The sequence below is a fragment of the Protopterus annectens genome, chromosome 7.part1, assembly GCF_019279795.1.
Source record: "Protopterus annectens isolate FY-2018-M chromosome 7.part1, PAN1.0, whole genome shotgun sequence".
Lineage (NCBI taxonomy): Eukaryota > Metazoa > Chordata > Ceratodontiformes > Protopteridae > Protopterus > Protopterus annectens.
Genome location: NC_056740.1, coordinates 327,038,637 through 327,056,296, shown reverse-complemented (window position 1 = coordinate 327,056,296; position 17,660 = coordinate 327,038,637). Strand labels below are relative to the sequence as shown.

At 42.0% G+C, this 17,660-nt stretch overlaps 1 protein-coding gene across 5 annotated transcripts in view; it reads right to left on the bottom strand.

Annotated features, from left to right (window-relative positions):
• Nucleotides 1–17,660, bottom strand: part of QRICH1 (glutamine rich 1) — a 1,772,469-nt gene that overhangs the window by 1,728,106 nt on the left and 26,703 nt on the right. Inside the window, exon 2 of one of the 5 annotated variants that reach the window (XM_044078739.1) lies at nucleotides 12,977–13,025. The exons of 3 other annotated variants lie outside the window; for them this stretch is intronic. The gene's annotated coding sequence lies outside the window, so the exon portion shown is untranslated. Of the gene's footprint in view, nucleotides 1–12,738; nucleotides 12,937–12,976; nucleotides 13,026–17,660 lie in introns of those variants that run through there. One more of the 5 variants, XM_044078741.1, reaches the window with a different exon arrangement.

Genomic DNA, 17,660 nt, shown 5'->3' with positions numbered 1-17,660 from the left:
CAGGAATGTTATCTTTTGAGAGGGTACCAGTTGCGATTTCTTTTCGTTTATTGTGTACCCTAGGCATGTAAGAAGCCTTTTCACAAACTTCAGGTGTCAAAGAAGTGTCTCCTTGTTCTCTGCTTGAATGAGACAGTCATCCAAGGATATATTTATATACTTCTTTGTCTGCAAAATGCAATTACTGGTGCCAGGCACTTTGTAAAGAACCTGGGCCCAGTAGATAAGCCAAAGGGCAGTGCAGAGAATTGGTAATGCATTAAGCCAGCCTTGAATCCGAGGTATCTTCTGCATGACTGTCTTATTGGGACATGCAGGTATGCCTCTTTTAGGTCTAAAGTCACCAGCCAAGCTTTCTTGCCCAGCATGGGCAGAAGCTGCTGCAAAGTCAGCATCTTGAATTTTGGAATGTCCAGGTGTGTGTTCAAAATCGATAAATCCAGTATTGGCCGCCAGGCCTTGTCCTTTCTGGGTACCAAGAAAAGTCTCTAGTAAAAACATTGTCCTTTTTCCAGTTCTGGCACTGTCTGAATGGCCCCCATATCCATGAGGGGCGTAACCTGTTTCTGTGCCTCTGCCCATTGATTTTTTGGCAGATCTGGCCAACCATTTGCCATTGGCAGACTGTAGAAATGGAATCTGTATCCCTGTGATACGATGTTTTGTACCCACTTGTCCTGGGTTATTAACTGCCAATTTTGAGCAAAAAGTGCTAATTTTCCCCCTATGGGTTCTGCCAAAAGTTAAGTGCTTGGTGTAGGCAGAGGGAAGTCATTGGGATTGCTTTCTGTAGGTTTGCGCTTTTATCTCCTCCAGATTTGGAGGTGGATGCGCCCCATTGCTTTGACCTGAATGAGTCTTGCGCCTGGTATCTGGAACCCTTAGGGCGTCTGGATTTTCCCCTTTGAGCTCTGTCCGACACAGAAAAGGACCAACTCTTTGTAGGCCAGTGTCTACTGAATCTTGGTGGCTGCACTTGTAAGAAGTCTTTAACAGTTTGCATAGACTTAGCTTTGCTTCAATTTTCTTTAAAACCTCTTCTGCCTTAATACCAAACAGAGAATCATGCTGTAAAGGTGCATCTAGCAATTTAGCTTTAACATGATCAGGCAAATTTTGTTCCTTTAACCAGGCATGCCTCCTAATCACAGATCCAATAACTGCGGCCCTGCAGGAGGCCTCTAAAGAATCAAAACCACATTGCAAAGTACGCTTTCCAACTTGTTCAGCTGCATGCAAGAATTCCTGCAATTCTTTATTTTCTGCGTATTTTGAAATCATTATCTGTTTCAGCAATCCCATAACATGTTGTTGGTACTTAACCATATGGAATTGACAGTTTAAGGCCCTGATTGCCAAGGTTGCAGATGTATAAATCTTTTTCCCCATCTGTCCAGTACCCTTGAATCTCTGTCAGAGGGGGTGGGATTTTTTGCTGTCGAGGCCTCAACTCCCTTTGGACCCTGTGAAATAGTTTCAGGATCGGCAGCAGGGTTTCTAAATAAAAATGTACGCGAGTCAGGGGCCCTGTAATATCTGTCAGGCTTACTGGGAGCCGGAGGTAAGGAGTCAGGGGTCAAGCTTGACTCCAAAAACACATCATCCACAATGTCTAAAACAGGGGGAATGGCTAAAGGCTTGTGCTGAGGGAGAAGGAAGTCCCTGAGCCTCTTTTTTGATTCTGAGAAGTCTTTACTCTCCCAGTGAAAATGCTCCCTCAAAGTATGCAAGGTTTCTCCAAATGAATAATCCTCAGGAGGAGATGCAGATGGAATAGACTCCTCAGCATCAGAATCCTCATAGGGAGGTAAAGAATTCCTGATCAGAAGAAATAGAAACCTGATCTGAAGATTCATAATCTGCGTCTTGCCTAGGCCTCTTATCTGGAGGGGGATGGGTACCCCTGACCAAGGTAATAAGGTCTTCAGCCATTTTGATCATCTTTTTTTTTAGGCATAGGGGCCTGTGCACGTGGCTCAGGCGTCGTTTTTTTAGTTTTAGAAGTTGCTTTTGTAGCTGTTGTTGGTTTGATATACAAATGTTGACGTCTGAATACATCCTCAGAAGCCGGTGCCTGCTCAGCGGCTCTGGACCCATCCGAGGGAGACGCATCCATCAGTCCAATACCTCTGAGTTTCCACGGCATGCCAGACTCCATATGGGTGTCGATAGAGGCCTGCGACTCGAAGGTAGCAGGTATAAGGGGCTGCAAAAGCACCTCACTGAGTACCGGCGAACCGGCGACTGGCTTAGGAGAAGCTTAGTCGTCGGTTTTGGATCTCGGCTGCCTTTCTCTGTCCTTTTCTTTGCGTTTTTTATGTACTCCAGTAGTCGGATTGCTATCTGACAACATTTCTGGGTAGTTAAATCTGCTTCCAAAATACTTTGATGCAAAAATATACAGACGCTTAATAGTGCGTTGGTTAAATCTAGCACAAAACCGACAGCCAGGCACGTTGTGCTCAGAGCCTAGGCAAGGAATACAGTATAAATGGAAATCCTTATGAGATATTTGCTTCCCACATGTAATACAATTATTAATTTTTTCTGACATTGGTAAAAAGCAAGAAAAAAGTTTCCCCGACGGGATACTTCGCTTTAGTGAAGACTTCGGTTCTGAAACTCAAACTATAATATTTCAGTAGTCGGCCGACCGGCACTTGCGAAATGCTTCTGCTTCAGGCAACGCGCGGCAAGAAAGACTAAAGAAAATGGCATCGGCTGCATGTTTTATACCCCTGACGTTATGGAAAAGGAGACAGCAACCGACGCAGGACCCAAGACTTTGGAATTCAAGCCGACTGTGGGCAACCTGCCAGCATATTACCCAAATGTAATGACTGCAACAGTGAAACACTAAGAACATCAGGTGATGCATTAAGAATGTCAATCTCGGTGTGGTATTTGCTTTCCACTGGCAAGACAATTGTTAACTTTTTCTAACATCACTTAGAGTAAGAAAATAAGGATCCCCAACAGGGTACTTAGCTTTAGAAGACTTCAGGATAATTCAATTCGGAAACGAAAACTCAGGTAACGGCCGACAGGCAATCACGCGAACTGTTTCTGCTTCTCAGCAAGAAAGACTGATGCAATGGCATCGGCTGTCTGTTTTTATACCCCTGATGTCAGTCCTGGAGCGACAGGAACCGATGCAGAAATACTAAGTCTCTGGTATTTAGGCCGACTGAGGGCTACCTGCAGGCAGATAACCCAAGTGTGATGACTGCAACAGTAAAACACGAAGAGCATCTGCCAACAGTGTGCTTGTGGAAAATGATTCTTCACTGTACATCACACTGAACAGAAACAAGTTTATCCCAGCAAGAAAAGAATGCAGAGAGGCAGGTGTAAGATTCAAGCTGCTCTCTCAATCTATCTTTAGAATGTTTTTCCTGAATGATCTAAAGATACTTTTTGATGCAGAACTGGTTAGAGGAAACAAAAGTTTACCCAATAAAAAGTAACCCAGCAAGCGGAAGAGGGACTCTGCTTCTCATTCTGGCAAAGTATCAATGAAACTCTTTCCAGTGTTCCAAAGGAAAATGCTTAACACAGACACACAGACGAGTTGCCTAGAAGAATCAGTAGCTTGGACCTGAACCAGAATCTAGTGATGGGAAAGTGAAATGAAGAAGAAAACCAACAACACTGAAATTAGTAAATGAATGTGAAACCATAAAGCATGCTTCACTTTTGTGAAATATGGCTTTGCAAGAAAAAAGGGTTAAAACAAACTGGAATTTGCTGACTTTGTAAAGCATATACCTCCAACTTTAAGTCATTAATGATCAGGACTTTAAAGAAAAAAATCAATTTTCTTATTAATATTTACATAAAATGTTTCATGATGTAAACTTCATGTTATACCATAAAGTAGTATTGTAGTGTGTAGTCAGGGGTACTTAAAGGTGGACATCTGGACTTATGTCCTTGGCTTGAGTATGAACACTGTTTAGGCAAATAGGCTACAAGGAAAATGATGAATGCCATGAAAAATGTTAAGTCTCTATTCTGCAATTTTATTACCCCCCCCCCCCCTTAGCAAAAGTTCTCAGCATCTGAAGGTAGTTGGCCATCCGAAGACTGTACACTATATTCTGTGTGAAATGTACAAAGATTCCTTTAAGCAGCTCTAAAGTTGTAGCTTTTCCCTCTTTCACTGTTGACTATTTTTACTTGGAGACAAGTCATCGGCAGGTGTAAGCAATTAATGCAGAGTTTTGATCACATACTGCTGAGAGTAATGCAAGATTTAAAGTTACAGTGGCAAGCAAATCGGTGAAAACAGAAGTCTGAAATTCAAAGAAGTGAATAACAATACCCTCCCCAGCAGCCTCAATACCTCAATGCAGTATACAAAACCTTGCACTATTTAAAGATAGGCAGTGCATTTTTCATAGGGCTAAAAGTTGATATGAACTGAAATCATGCAAGCTGTTTTTCGCATCTGAGGGGTAAAGAAATCAGAAAAGTACAGGCAGCAATCAGTGTTAAGTGATGACACTGGCTGTAAAATGAGATTTAATATTGACAGTTACACACTCGCCATAATTATGCATTTGTGTTAATTTTCATTATTCCTCAAACAGGGTTATGGATCCAACTCTACCACTTTTTCTCTAGATTACTGGATTACACTCTCAAGCTCCTCCCTTTACCCACAATGTCCCTAACCATTGCATTACCTCACATCAAGTTTACTGTTAATAAGTAACAATCTAAAAATAAGTAAAAACAGTACAGTTACAGAACAGTGGCTCAAACAGGAACTATGGTTCCTAACGAAAACTTCATCAGGTCACTCCCAAAGGTATAGATGGGGAATGGGGGGGGGGGTGTGGACAACAGAGATGCATACTTATGGCGAGTACATAACTTTTGCATTAGATGTAGTTCTTCATCCATTCCTTGACAAATGGGACAGAGTCCCCAGCTACAATTACCTTGGGTGGCCCTTATGGAAGGATGTTCCTGAGAACCGCAGAAACAAATGCAGACTTATTTCTGGAAATGGACATCCAACTTGTAACGTGCAGCAAGTGTATGAGCATTAAGCTGCACAAATATCAATAGAAGCCCTGGCCCAGAAAGCAGATGTCATGGCCATAGATCTAGCAGTGTGTGCTTTGGAAGTTTTAGCAATGTTAAACATCTTAAAGAATAAACATATGAAATACAATCCATTACCCATTAAGCTAGGGTCATTCTGTTTCCTTTTCCAGTAAAACAATGGGAAAACCAGTATCCAAACAATTGGTCAGTTTTTCTAAATTCCTTCAACCTATAAAACAAAGTTGCATAAGTACATCTAAAAGGTGAAACATTTACTCTACTTTGTTGTACAATACTGGAAAGAAAACCAGCAAACTGATAAATTGATTGAGGTTTCAGATGCTACGTTGGGTAGAAAGAAAAGCTTAGTACACAAGGTAATCCTATTTGTATGGAAAAATCAAGTAAGGCAGTTTTGGAGTGAGTGCTTGACGTTCCGAAACATGTCTCAGAAGTAATAGCCATAGCCATAAGGAAGACTCTTCCAAAAAGAAGTCTAAAATCTGACTTGGCCAAAAGCTCAAAGGGAGATTTTACCACGCTATGTAACAGTAAGATCCCACAGGAGTGGGATCCTTTATCAGAGGTATAAGCAAAAAGTTATTTTTAAGGAATGCTTTTACAAAACCTGGATGAAGCCAGAGGGGAAGCATTATCTCCTACATGGTAGTTAGAGATGGTTGACAGATGAACTTTAATGGTGGAGAAACTAGGACCACTCTGATTTTTTTTTTTTCCAAAGCATGAAAATCTAAAACAGCAGAGACTGGGGTGGTGAAGGAATTAGACTCTCTCTCACTGCAATCTTCCTTTAGGGAGGTTTCTGGGATGAAAATAAAATCTGGCGAACTGGAGAGGAAAGCCTGGAATGTCTAGCTACCACTGGAAATGGAGAAACCATGCAGCCAATCTGAGGCCTGTAATGTCCAGATGAATCATTCCTGATGAATGTGACAGTAAATCTGGAAAGGAATCCAGTGTCCAAGAAGAACATAGTGGATGAGACCATAGGAAGGGGAACCAAACATGCAGAGGCCAGAAAGCAGCAAAGAGATTACCTTGCACTTCAACCAGGGTGCTTTCTGAAGAAAATTGGGAATCAGGGGTAATGAAGGGTAAGCATATAGGAGGTAAAAAGAACAAAATCAGCCATGGAACACTAAAACAAACTTTCCCAAACCACAAGTCACAATAAATGCGGTTAAACACTAAATTTATCAAAGAGGAGTGCTTTAGCCTTACTACACACAAAACTTCATCAGATAAAACTTCATTCAAAATATCCGCTTAAATACACCCATAAATCACATGGCCCAGAAGGATTTTCTTTCATACATTTAAAGACCCAGCACAGCAGCAACTTAAAATTATAGTTATTAACTGAACAAAAAAACCCATTCACCTACATTTGTAATACCCAATATATCAAAAATTCATCCAAAACTATCTCTCTAAAAAATTTCATTTTAAAAATTTGGAGCTATGGATAAATTTTCATTAAGTCCTGGCCGGTTATATACACTAAAATAAACTTGCCAAAATAAATTCTCGTATTTCTACACAAAATGGACACAGACCTCCTATTTCATTAACTATTTTCTCCAAAATTAAAAATGATGATTAAGATGTGCTTTTACATGTTTATATGATGCATTTGTACTACTTCCTTTTTGATTTCATAAATATGCTTATATACACAGTCATGCAATTTGCATTCCGCTTTACCTATATAGAAACCTTGGCAATCTTGACATAATGCACAACAAAACACCCCTTTACTTTCGCAGTTATACTTGCCATGCATACAAAACCTCACATTATTTATTCGGAACTCAGTACCATTAGCAATACAATTTACACGTACGGCATCTGCCACTTTTTGACATTTTACCAACATTTCTTTAATATAGAGTTTTTTCATCTCAAAAATTTTTTAATTAAAACCTTTTTTATAAACAACTGATGCTTCCTTTTTTTTTTTTAAGCATAAAGTCATATCCTCATGTAGGAGCACCCATTTTGTTAAAAATCTACTCAACAATCCCAATCAAAAGTAGAAACGAAAGCATTAGCATAAATAGTACCCCCACAGGAGTTTTAATAGGGTATATATTGTTCACTCAACTTATTCTGGGACACGTTTAATAGGACAATATAACCATTTGCCCTTTTTTCCGCCTAAACGCAGATTTTCCAGTGTTTATTGGGATTTAAAAGCTTGTTTTTTATTTCCACATTGTACTTATTTGACTGCCAGCACTTTTAAAAAAGTTTTTTGTTTAAATAATTTAACTGTTGTAGGCTACACACTAAAGTGCGATAGCCTTTTCTGAACGTTTGTAGTGGTTTAGAGCTGTTTTGGCCTTATCTTTTCAAAAAATCCTCGTTTCCTGCCTTTCTAAGCTAGTATAGTCCAGTTTTCAGGTTAGTGCTGAATTCAGGGCTGTGATACTAGTTTCTGAGTTGCCCATACCTTACTTGGATAGAAGGAAGTTTCTCTGTTCACCTGTAAGAGAGAGGGGAGCTTTGAGCAACCTATCTGTCCCTGAAGGAGTGGTTCCAGCCCAGAAGTTAGTAGTTTATTGGCCATTTTGGGCTAATTTCCATCTCTTTCATTTCCAAACTATAAAAAAACGCGTTTGCACGGATTTGCGTTGCAGGCAGTGCCAGTTAGCTAAGGTTAAATTATTCCCGGCTCCACTAAACCTCCTCTTCAGTTTTTCCCTTGAAACTAGTCCAACTTTAAACCTAAGCACTCAAAAAGCATCTTACAGCCCAGCACTTGCTCAGACCCAATAGCAAGCACTAATATACTCTGACACAGATTGCCCAGCAGGGCAAGACTCTTTATTCACCCCTCACCAACCAAGTGACTAAGCAGCTCACCCTACTATTCAGGCATGACCAAAGGGCAACTTCAGGTGCACTCTCCAGTCCAGCTGGTGAATCTGGGTATCCTGAGGCAATGTTACAACTGCCTCATGTACACAGACAACCCTCTCCTCCTACCACAAAACACTAACATATGCGAGAGATGCAATTATACAGCCAAACTGGAAGCTAAGCCGTCTCCACCCAAGACAGGGACAGACAGTCAAGAGGAGAAGGTTAACACTTGCACCACAACTCCAGACGCACACAGACCTACTAAAACAGCACTGGCAAAAAATACAAATAAATACACAAAATCATACTCGGAGGCTCTAAATAAAAACCTGCAAAAGCATCAGAGACCTCCAAAGCAGACACCCAAACAACCTGCACTTCCAGTCACAAACCAGACAACACATAAAATCAGTGTGCCACACAATCACAGCCCATAAGGCGAAATAACATACCTAACACACTAGTAATAGGTGACTCTATAGTCAGGCACACTGACGTCCCACTCACTAGGCTGGACAAGCAGAAGGTTACTGTTAGCTGCCTGTCGGGAGCCAGAATCCGCCACATAATACAAGCACGCAGGTCACTCCAGAACAAGTACAAATATGGCTCTGTCATTGCTCAAGTTGGTGTGAATGACCAGAGACGTACCTCCCTGGACTACATGAAGAGGGACATGGAAGAGCACTCTGATCGTGTAGCCCAGGCTGGTATGACCCTGACCAGCATCCTGTCCTCACAAAGAATGATAACTCAGTATAAAAAAAAAAAAAAAAGAGACAAAATGATCAATTTCAACAATTGGCTAAGCTTCTGGTATCATTCAAAGGGGATCCAGTGTCTGTCAGCCTGGGACAACATGCTCGACAAGCCGCGTTGCTTCGCAAGAGACGGCTTGCACCTGTCACCCCTAGGAAATACTGGCCAAGGCTCTTGCTGCCCCCATAGTGCCTTTTTTAGGCAAGGCTCAAAAAAGTCAAACCCACCTCCGTAAACAGCACAATTAACAAAAAACTGAGGGTTATGCTACTCAACGCTAGGAGTTTAAATCTCAAAATGCACGCGTTCGAAGCACTCCTCAGTATGGAGAACGTCGACATCTGTGCAGTAACTGAAACCTGGTTCAAGGCTCCAGAGAGTAACCCAGCACTACTGGGCTACAACTCATACCACACGTTTCGGCCACAGAACATGGACCAAAACACAAAAGAAGGGGGTGTATCCATATTCATCAAGTACACCTACACCTCCAGGTTAGTGGCGCAGCATGATACCTCTGAGATCATGTGCAACTAGCAGGCAAATCTGCAATGCAAATTGTGGCCTGCTACAGATCAAACACCCCGATATTGGGCGATTTCAATTACCCTACCATTCACTGGGAAAACTACTTGAGTACAAATTCCCAGGCCCAGCACTTGCTGGAATTCATCAACTCAAAACGCCCTGGATCAGCTGGTAAACTCCCCTACCAGAGGTGAAAACATATTGGACCTGGTCATCACCAACATGGGCGACAGGTGTTTCACACCGGAGGTCAACCTGTCACTGGTTAGATCAGACCATAAACTAATCACTCTGGATGTCCACACACCACCCCCAGCTAAGGAAACCACAGTAAAAAAAACTCTTCTAAAGCAAACTTCACCTTACCCAAGACAGAGGTGGCAAGTTTCACATGCTGCCCAAGATGCAGAAACCTTTACAAATGCACTCTATGAGCACCTACAAGGATGCATGGATTGTGCCATCCCTAGCAAAACCAAGACTCACTCCTCTAAGAGAAGGAAACCAGTTTGGTGGACCCCTGCAATAAACAGGCTATACAATAGAAGGAGGAAAGTAGTTCAGAAAAAAAGCAAATCCCAAGAAGGAAAGACATCCCTGATCAGTATCAGTAAGAAACGGAGGTCCCTCCTGAAATCATCCAAGGCCAACTTCGGAAGAAAAATAGCCAATGATTCAAAAGATAACCACAGAGACTTCTTTAGCTATGTTAAGAATCTGAGTGGCAACTCGCAGATATGCACTGAACTAGTGCAAAATAGCACAAAACATACTGAACCTACTGATACTGCCAACATCCTGGGAGATAGATTCAGTGCAAACTTCACCCCCCTCCCCACCTCCAAAAGGGCCCACAACAATACTGGAAAAGTGTAGTGTCCCAAAAATCACAGACACACAGGTGAAAACAGCCCTTTCAAAAGCCAAAAACAGTGCGTCAATGGGACCAGATGGTGTCCCAGGCTGCGTCTTGCACAAACTACAGAATGAACTAACCCCCCCCCCCCCACCTAAGGACGCTGTTCAACCTCAGCCTCTCCACAGGGCTACGTGCCCATAGAATGGTGCACAGCAACAGTTATTCCTCTCCACAAAGGAGGGGCCACAAATGACCCTGGTAACTATCGCCCCATAAGCCTGACTAGCCTGGTCTGCAAGGCTATGGAGCGCATCATCATGGAACTCATTAACAAAGACATTGGGAACCTCCAAACACTTGACCCAACCCAGTTCAGCTTTGTTAAGGGCAGATCATGCCTACTAAACATGGTTGACTTCTTCGAGACAGTCACCAAAGGCCATAGACTAGGGAAAGGTGGTTCACACAGCCTACCTTGACCTCGCCAAGGCTTTTGACACCATTCCCCACTCTGGTATTACAGAAAAACTCACCAGCCTGAACATAAACCCCTACGCCACGAGATGGGTTGCCAACTGGCTTACAGACAGAACTCACACGGTAAGAATAGCAGGCTCCAGGTCCGAATCTAAACCAGTCACAAGTGGTGTCCCGCAAGGCTCGGTCCTGGGACCCCTGCTGTTCGTCATATACTTCTCAGAAGTACAGGCAAACACAGGACGACTATGGCTAACCAAGTTCGCCAATGACTGCAAACAGGGAGCCATAACTGACTCTCTGGCTGACACGGACATCCTCCAAAAGGGCCTTACTGAGACGGACACCTGGTGTCAAAGTCATGGCCTCAAGCTACATGGCAAAGAATGCACAGTCATCCCATTTGGGAAAAACAAAACACCCATGAATTACCACACAAGTGGCAGCCCCCTTAATACAGAAGTAATAAGAGATCTGGGGACCCAGGTAGATAGTAATCTCTCCTTTGACAATCATATTGCCAAAGTAGTTAGGAAATCCTTCTATGTGGCCCATCTAATTACTAAAGGGTTCGCATCTAGACAATCATATTGCCAAAGTAGTTAGGAAATCCTTCTATGTGGCCCATCTAATTACTAAAGGGTTCGCATCTAGAAATAAAAAGGTTATAGTGCCCCTCTACTCATCACTCATTAGACCCGTCAGAGTACAATGCCCAATTTGGGATGTACCTCACAAGACACTTCCAACAGCTGGGAAAGACCACAAAAGTACCTCACCAAGAGGATTACAGGTCTCAAACATATGTCCTATGCAGCCCGACTGAAAAAACTCCGGCTGTACTCAGTGGCATATCGCTTACTCAGAGGTGATCTCTGCCCGACTTACAAAGCCATGTCCAACTCAGAATTGATGGACATGCTCCACCTAAAGAAATCCAAGTCACTGCGAGCCACACGCTTTAGTGAGCTAAACCTTGCCACAACAATAAACAGAACATGCTGGAGGGATAGATTCCAGTCACAGACTCCCCATGCTTTGGAACAAAATCCCAAATTACATCAAGCAGAGCCCCTCACTAACACTCCAAGAGAAACCTTGACGAGTAGATGGGTAACAGAAAATACACCCCTGGGGATCACTTCATTGGCTCTGCTTGACAGAGGATCAGTTAATTAATCAATGGGGCGGCGATAGCCGACACACTCTAGCTAGGCTTATAAAATGTCCTCTGGCAGACAGCCTAGTACTTACCTATGAACCTATTGTTACCTCCTCTATAATATCAACTAGTAGACATTTCGGATGCCCATGCTTTAGGGACATATCACCCAGCGTCTCACATTCTTCAAAAATGGATGTAAAGTGTAGTCATACGGGCAGCCCCGACCATCTGGCGCTTTATGACCACCCTCTTTTGATGAAATGGGTCACAACTAGAAAAAAGTGTAACATTGTAATTGAGTAAGCAGGTTTTCTGTAGACCCATGAAAAATCTCTCTCCCACTACATCCTTCTCTAAAAGTACATCCAAGTAAGCTATGGATGGGTTATTAATAGTACAAGAGAAGGATTAAAAACAGCGCTTTTACTAATATATGCCTAAAACCCATTAAGTTGTTCCTGTTTGTCACAGCAAATAAAGATGCCATCCATGTATCAAATATACAACCTGCATGCTTTTTCATATTCACTATTTTTTTTATATGTAGAAATTCCCACTGCAACATTACAATGTTAGCAAAGAGGGATCCAACTGGAGCACCCATCACTACTCCTTTTTGTACGTATACTTTTCCCTCTAAAGACATAAAATTATTCTTCAAAGCCATCTCCAACATTTCCCCGACAGGTGTTGATTTTGTTTGATCCCTCCTCTTAACAAACAGTCCCTAAACCAATCATGCCCTATAGTATGAGGAACTGCCGTTTAGAGGTCCAATTTCAAGCTCACATTTTCTCATACATAGGCAATACAGGGTATAGGGGTGGATTAAAAGCACTAGCAACACTCAAGGTAGTGATAACATCAGGTACATTATTGAAAAATATTTGCAAATTTAACTTGTGTACAACTTGAGCTACATTAATACTTCAGTAATGTTCGCTCTTTTTGTTGGAACAAAATTAGTTCCCTTAGAAAAAATATCCACATCCAATATAACTATACTCACACCAGAAAAGAGAGAGTTATTTACTTTAAATCCACCTCAGAATTAAGAATAAATTTTTAAAACTGAGCATGACTGGTTTGTTTTATCAGTTGAGATGACTTTGCTTATCGTCTCCTGTAAGTCTGTGCTTGCCCGTGCTGTTTGTTGTACGATAGAGTCCACTAGGCTGGATGAAAATTTGACTGGTTCTTGTTGAGGGCGTGTGTGCATAGTTCTTTCATCTGGGATTATTACTTACTGGTGTGGACTGGAACTTGGTTTGAAACGGTGAAGATGCATCAGGGGACCTAGAAGGGAAACATAACAAGAGAGTATATTTCTAAAGACATTTATGAAAATATCTGAGATAGAAGACATGGATTAAGTAGTAGGAACTACGGACATGGATTAAGTAGCAAGAACTATTGACAATGTACATACTATTCCCAAGAAAAAAATAACCAGGCTGGACTAGAAATTTCATAGTGTGCCAATAACAAACAAAAATACAGGGTAATAAAACAAAAATGAGACACTGGCGCTTTCTCACCTATCCACTGACAAGAGGAATTTAAGGAATGGGTAGTGGAAAGTATTGAGGAGCTATTAGAGAAGACAGAAACGTCTTCCGAAATTAAAGCCAGGGAGTGGGATAAAATAAAATGGAGTTTAAAAATAGGGAGGAAATAAAACAAAGGGAGATATGGTTAAGAAGTAACAGGTTAAAGTATTGCAAAATAGGGGGAATCTCACAGAAGAAGAGGAGCAACTGCAGAATGCTAAACAGAAAATAAGGGATTACCTCAATAACATGCATAGAGTTTTTATAAAGACCGCTGTTAACCAACTTTTTATTCTGATAACTAGAGAGCACAAAAACGTTTAGCACAACTCAAGACAAAGAAAATACAAAGAGCTGCCACCAAGCTTAGGGAGCCTATAAACAAGGGAGCCTGTAGAAGTATATAGAAATCACTAAGCGGTACAAATGGAAATGGGAAGAATTAAATATATGTCAAGCTTAGAGGAAGAGTGGACTCAATTATTAGCAGTTAGGATAGGAGATGAGAAAAATGGTGATGTACAACCAAAGTCTCCAGAAATAGATAGTATTCATGTGGAAGTTTGGAAGCTAGGATGGAAAAAACACTGAAAAATAAAACTTTCTAGATCTAACAGTATTTTAAGAGAAGTACCAACAGAAAACGGTGGTAGCTGTAATATCTAAAGAGGATAAAGATCCATCAAATCCAGCTTCATACAGATCCATTTCAATACTAAACCATGAAGTGCTTGTGTCTATAACGGCTAAAAGAACAGCAAAAATGATGCCAAAACTGACAGATATGGATTAATGTGGTTTTGTGGAGGGAAGTCAAACATTTAACATTAACACAAAAGTGATGATCTAGAGGGAAGCAGAACGTAAGAAAATACCACGGTTGTTGTTGGACCACAGTTGTTGTTGGGTCTTTATGCAGAGAAAGCATTTGAGAGAGTAAGCTGGGACCTTATGAGCACAGCAATGGAAGCATTTGCATTCCCCCGATAATTATAAGGTTGATTAGGAGGATATATGAAAGATCAGAGGGGAAAAAGTACAGTTTTGTACCTACCATAAATGTAGATGTTCGAAGATCCACATTGCTGCAGTCCTTACACTTGGGTAGTCCGCTGTCCTCGGTCGGCCCGAATATCAAAGTATAAGGCTGACGTCGGTCAAGGCGCATTTGACTGACATCAGGACGTCAGGGTACAAATGCGCATGACCGACGTCATATCCTCAGTCTTTTCTTGCCCCAGATGTCAGAAGACCCTAAAAATAAAGGTCAAAACCAAAAGACAGCAAACAAACAACCAACCATCCTAGCACTAAAAATATGTACAATATATACAATATACATCATATTGACAACCCAACCCACACAACCGCCTCAAACTACAGAGGGGAAGGAGGGAGGGTAAATTGGACTGCAGCAATGTGGATCTTCGAACATCTACATTTATGGTAGGTACAAAACTGTACTATGTTCTTCATCTCACATTGCTGCAGTCCTTACACTTGGGTAGAATCCCAAAGCAGAGGAAAGGGAGGATGGCCAATCTATAAGGAAGCAGGAGCTGCCAAAATGCCCTGCAAAACAGCAGTGGCAAAACCAGCCCTGGATTTAGAGTAAAGTGGTAGGTGATAATGCCTAGAAAAAGTATGCACTGAACTCCAAGTAGCTGCCTCCAAAATATCCTTGGTTGCCACCCCCCTCAAAAAAGCTGTCGAAGTGGCAGTAGCCCTAGTGGAATGAGGCCTAATCCCAGCTGGAATCTCCTTGCCATGATGGGAATAACAGAAAGCAATGCAAAACCCAATCCACTTAGAAATAGTTTGTTTTGACACAGGCTTGCCCTGAGAACTCAAAGCAAAAGAAACAAATAACTGCTGAGACTGCCTGAACCCTTTAGTTCTGTCCAAATAATATCGCAACTGCCTGTGTACATCTAAAGTGTGCAAAATCTTTTCCCCTTTATTTTGGGGATTTGCATAAAAAGTAGGCAAATGAATAGTTTGGTTTAAAGCCACACTTGAAACCACTTTAGGCATAAAGGAAGGATTAGTACGTAAAGATACCCTATCCTTATGGAAAATTAAGAAAGGCTCAACCGCCATAAGGGCCTGCAACTCAGAAACCCTTCTTGCAGAGGTAATAGCAAACAAAAAAGCAGTCTTCCATGATAAAAACTTTAATTCAGTAGTAGCTGCAGGCTCAAAGGTTGTAGAGTGAGTTTCTCCAACACAAAATTGAGATCCCAAGCAGGAGTAGGAGCTCTTCGTGGGGGTCTTATATTCTTTGCCCCTCTAAGAAATTGCTTGAACAAAGGATGAGAAAACAATGGTGGGTCACAATCATAGTGAGCCGAAATTGCTGCAGCATAAACCTTAATAGAAGAGAAGGACAAACCTTTGTCCAGTAACTCAGTAAGATATTGAAGAGCCACACTTAAATTAGGCTCAGAAACATCAAAATCCTTTGCTGCACTCCAAAATAAAAATCTCTTCCATTTATCTGCGTACACTTTCCTTGTACTAGGCCTTCTGGCTTCCAAAATAACATTCAAAACTTGCTGTGGAAGTGAAGGGCCACTATGGTTCAAAACAGAATATGCCAGGCTGTTAGGTGCAGAGAGTGAAGCTTGACATTGAGCAAATGACTGTCCTCCTGAGACAACAGGTGTGGAATCAAAGGCAAAGGCCATGGAGGCTTCCCAGTAATGGGTACCAATGCTGTCGAGGCCAATCTGGAGCTATCAAAATCATCCTTGGCTTGTCTTGTCTGGCCTTTAGTAGTACCTTTGGGAGGAGAGGCAGAGGCAGAAAAACATACACATGAAGATTGCTCCAATTGAAAGAAAGAGCATCCACTTTCCAAGCTGTGGGATGAAACCTTTTTGTGCAAAACTTTGGCAGCTGGTGGTTTAGTGGAGAAGCGAACAGATTTATGTCTGGAGTTCCCCATGACACTGTCAATTTCTGAAATACATGAGGATCCAATTTCCACTCGTGGGGATCCATAATTTGTCTGCTCAACACATCTGCTAAGGAGTTCTGTGCTCCCGGCAGAAACCTTGCCTGAAGATTTAGCTGTAAACTGAGAGCAGTCTCCCACAAAATCATTGCTTGCCTGCATAGAGGATAAGAATGTGTTCCGCCTTGCTTGTTGATGTACCACATGACAGTTGTGTTGTCTGTTAGAATCAACACCTGCCCTGGAAGAAGTAAATCCTTGAAAGCTATTAATGCAAACTGGACTGCTAACATCTCTTTCAAGTTGATATGTAGATGTTGTAGTCTGGCAGGCCACTTGTCTTGTATCCACTTTCCATTCAGATGAGCTCCCCAAGCTTTGTCTGAGGCATCTGTCGTTAGAATCTGACTCGCCTCTGGCCGGGTCACAGAGAGTCCCTTGTTTAGGTGACATTCCTGAGCCCACCACAACAATTCCTTTTGAATGCAAGGTATTATTTGAATGACAGTGTCCAAATCCTGGCAGTGCTGTGTCCATACATTTTGAGATACCATTGTAGCTTCCTCATATGCAGTTTGGCATTGGGAAGCACCAGAATACAAGATGCCATGAACCCCAAGGCTTGAAGGACTGTCCTTGCAGTCAGCCTGGACTGATGAGACAACTGATGAAAGTAAAGGGAAAGATTCTTTTGTTTGTCCGGGGTCTTAAAGGCCATCTGGGATGCTGTATTCAGTCTCACACCCAGAAAGCACATGTCCTGAGAGGGTACTAGACTGGACTTTATTTCGTTCACAGAATACCCCAGGCATCTTAGCACTGCTATCACATAATCCAAAAGATGAAGAAGCTCGTCCCTTCCTTGAGCCAGAATCAGGCAATCGTCCAAATAAGGATAGATCTGTATTCCTTTTAACCTGAGGAAAGCTATCACTGGAGCCAGAACTTTCGTGAACACTCTGGGCGCAGTAGATAAGCCAAAGGGCAATGCAGAGAACTGATAATGAGAAGTCCCAGCTCGAAAACGCAGATACTTCCTGCAACTCAGTCTGATAGGAACATGAAAATAAGCCTCCTTGAGATCCAAAGTTACCATCCAATGATCTTTGCCCAGCAGAGGTAAAAGCTGCTGTAACGTCAACATTTTGAACTTGGGAATGTCCAGATAAGTGTTGAGGATAGATAAGTCCAAAATTGGTCTCCACGTGTTCCCTTTCTTTGGTACTAGGAACAGGCGAGAATAAAATCCTAGGCCCACTTCTGGCATAGGGACCGGCTGTATGGCCCCTATTTGGAGTAACAGAGAAATTTGCTTGTGAGCCTCTATTCTTTGTTGAGGAGGAACGTCTGGCATGCCTTTGAAAGGAGGCAAGGTATGGAAATAAAACCTGTAACCGTGGTGTATGATATCCAATACCCATCTGT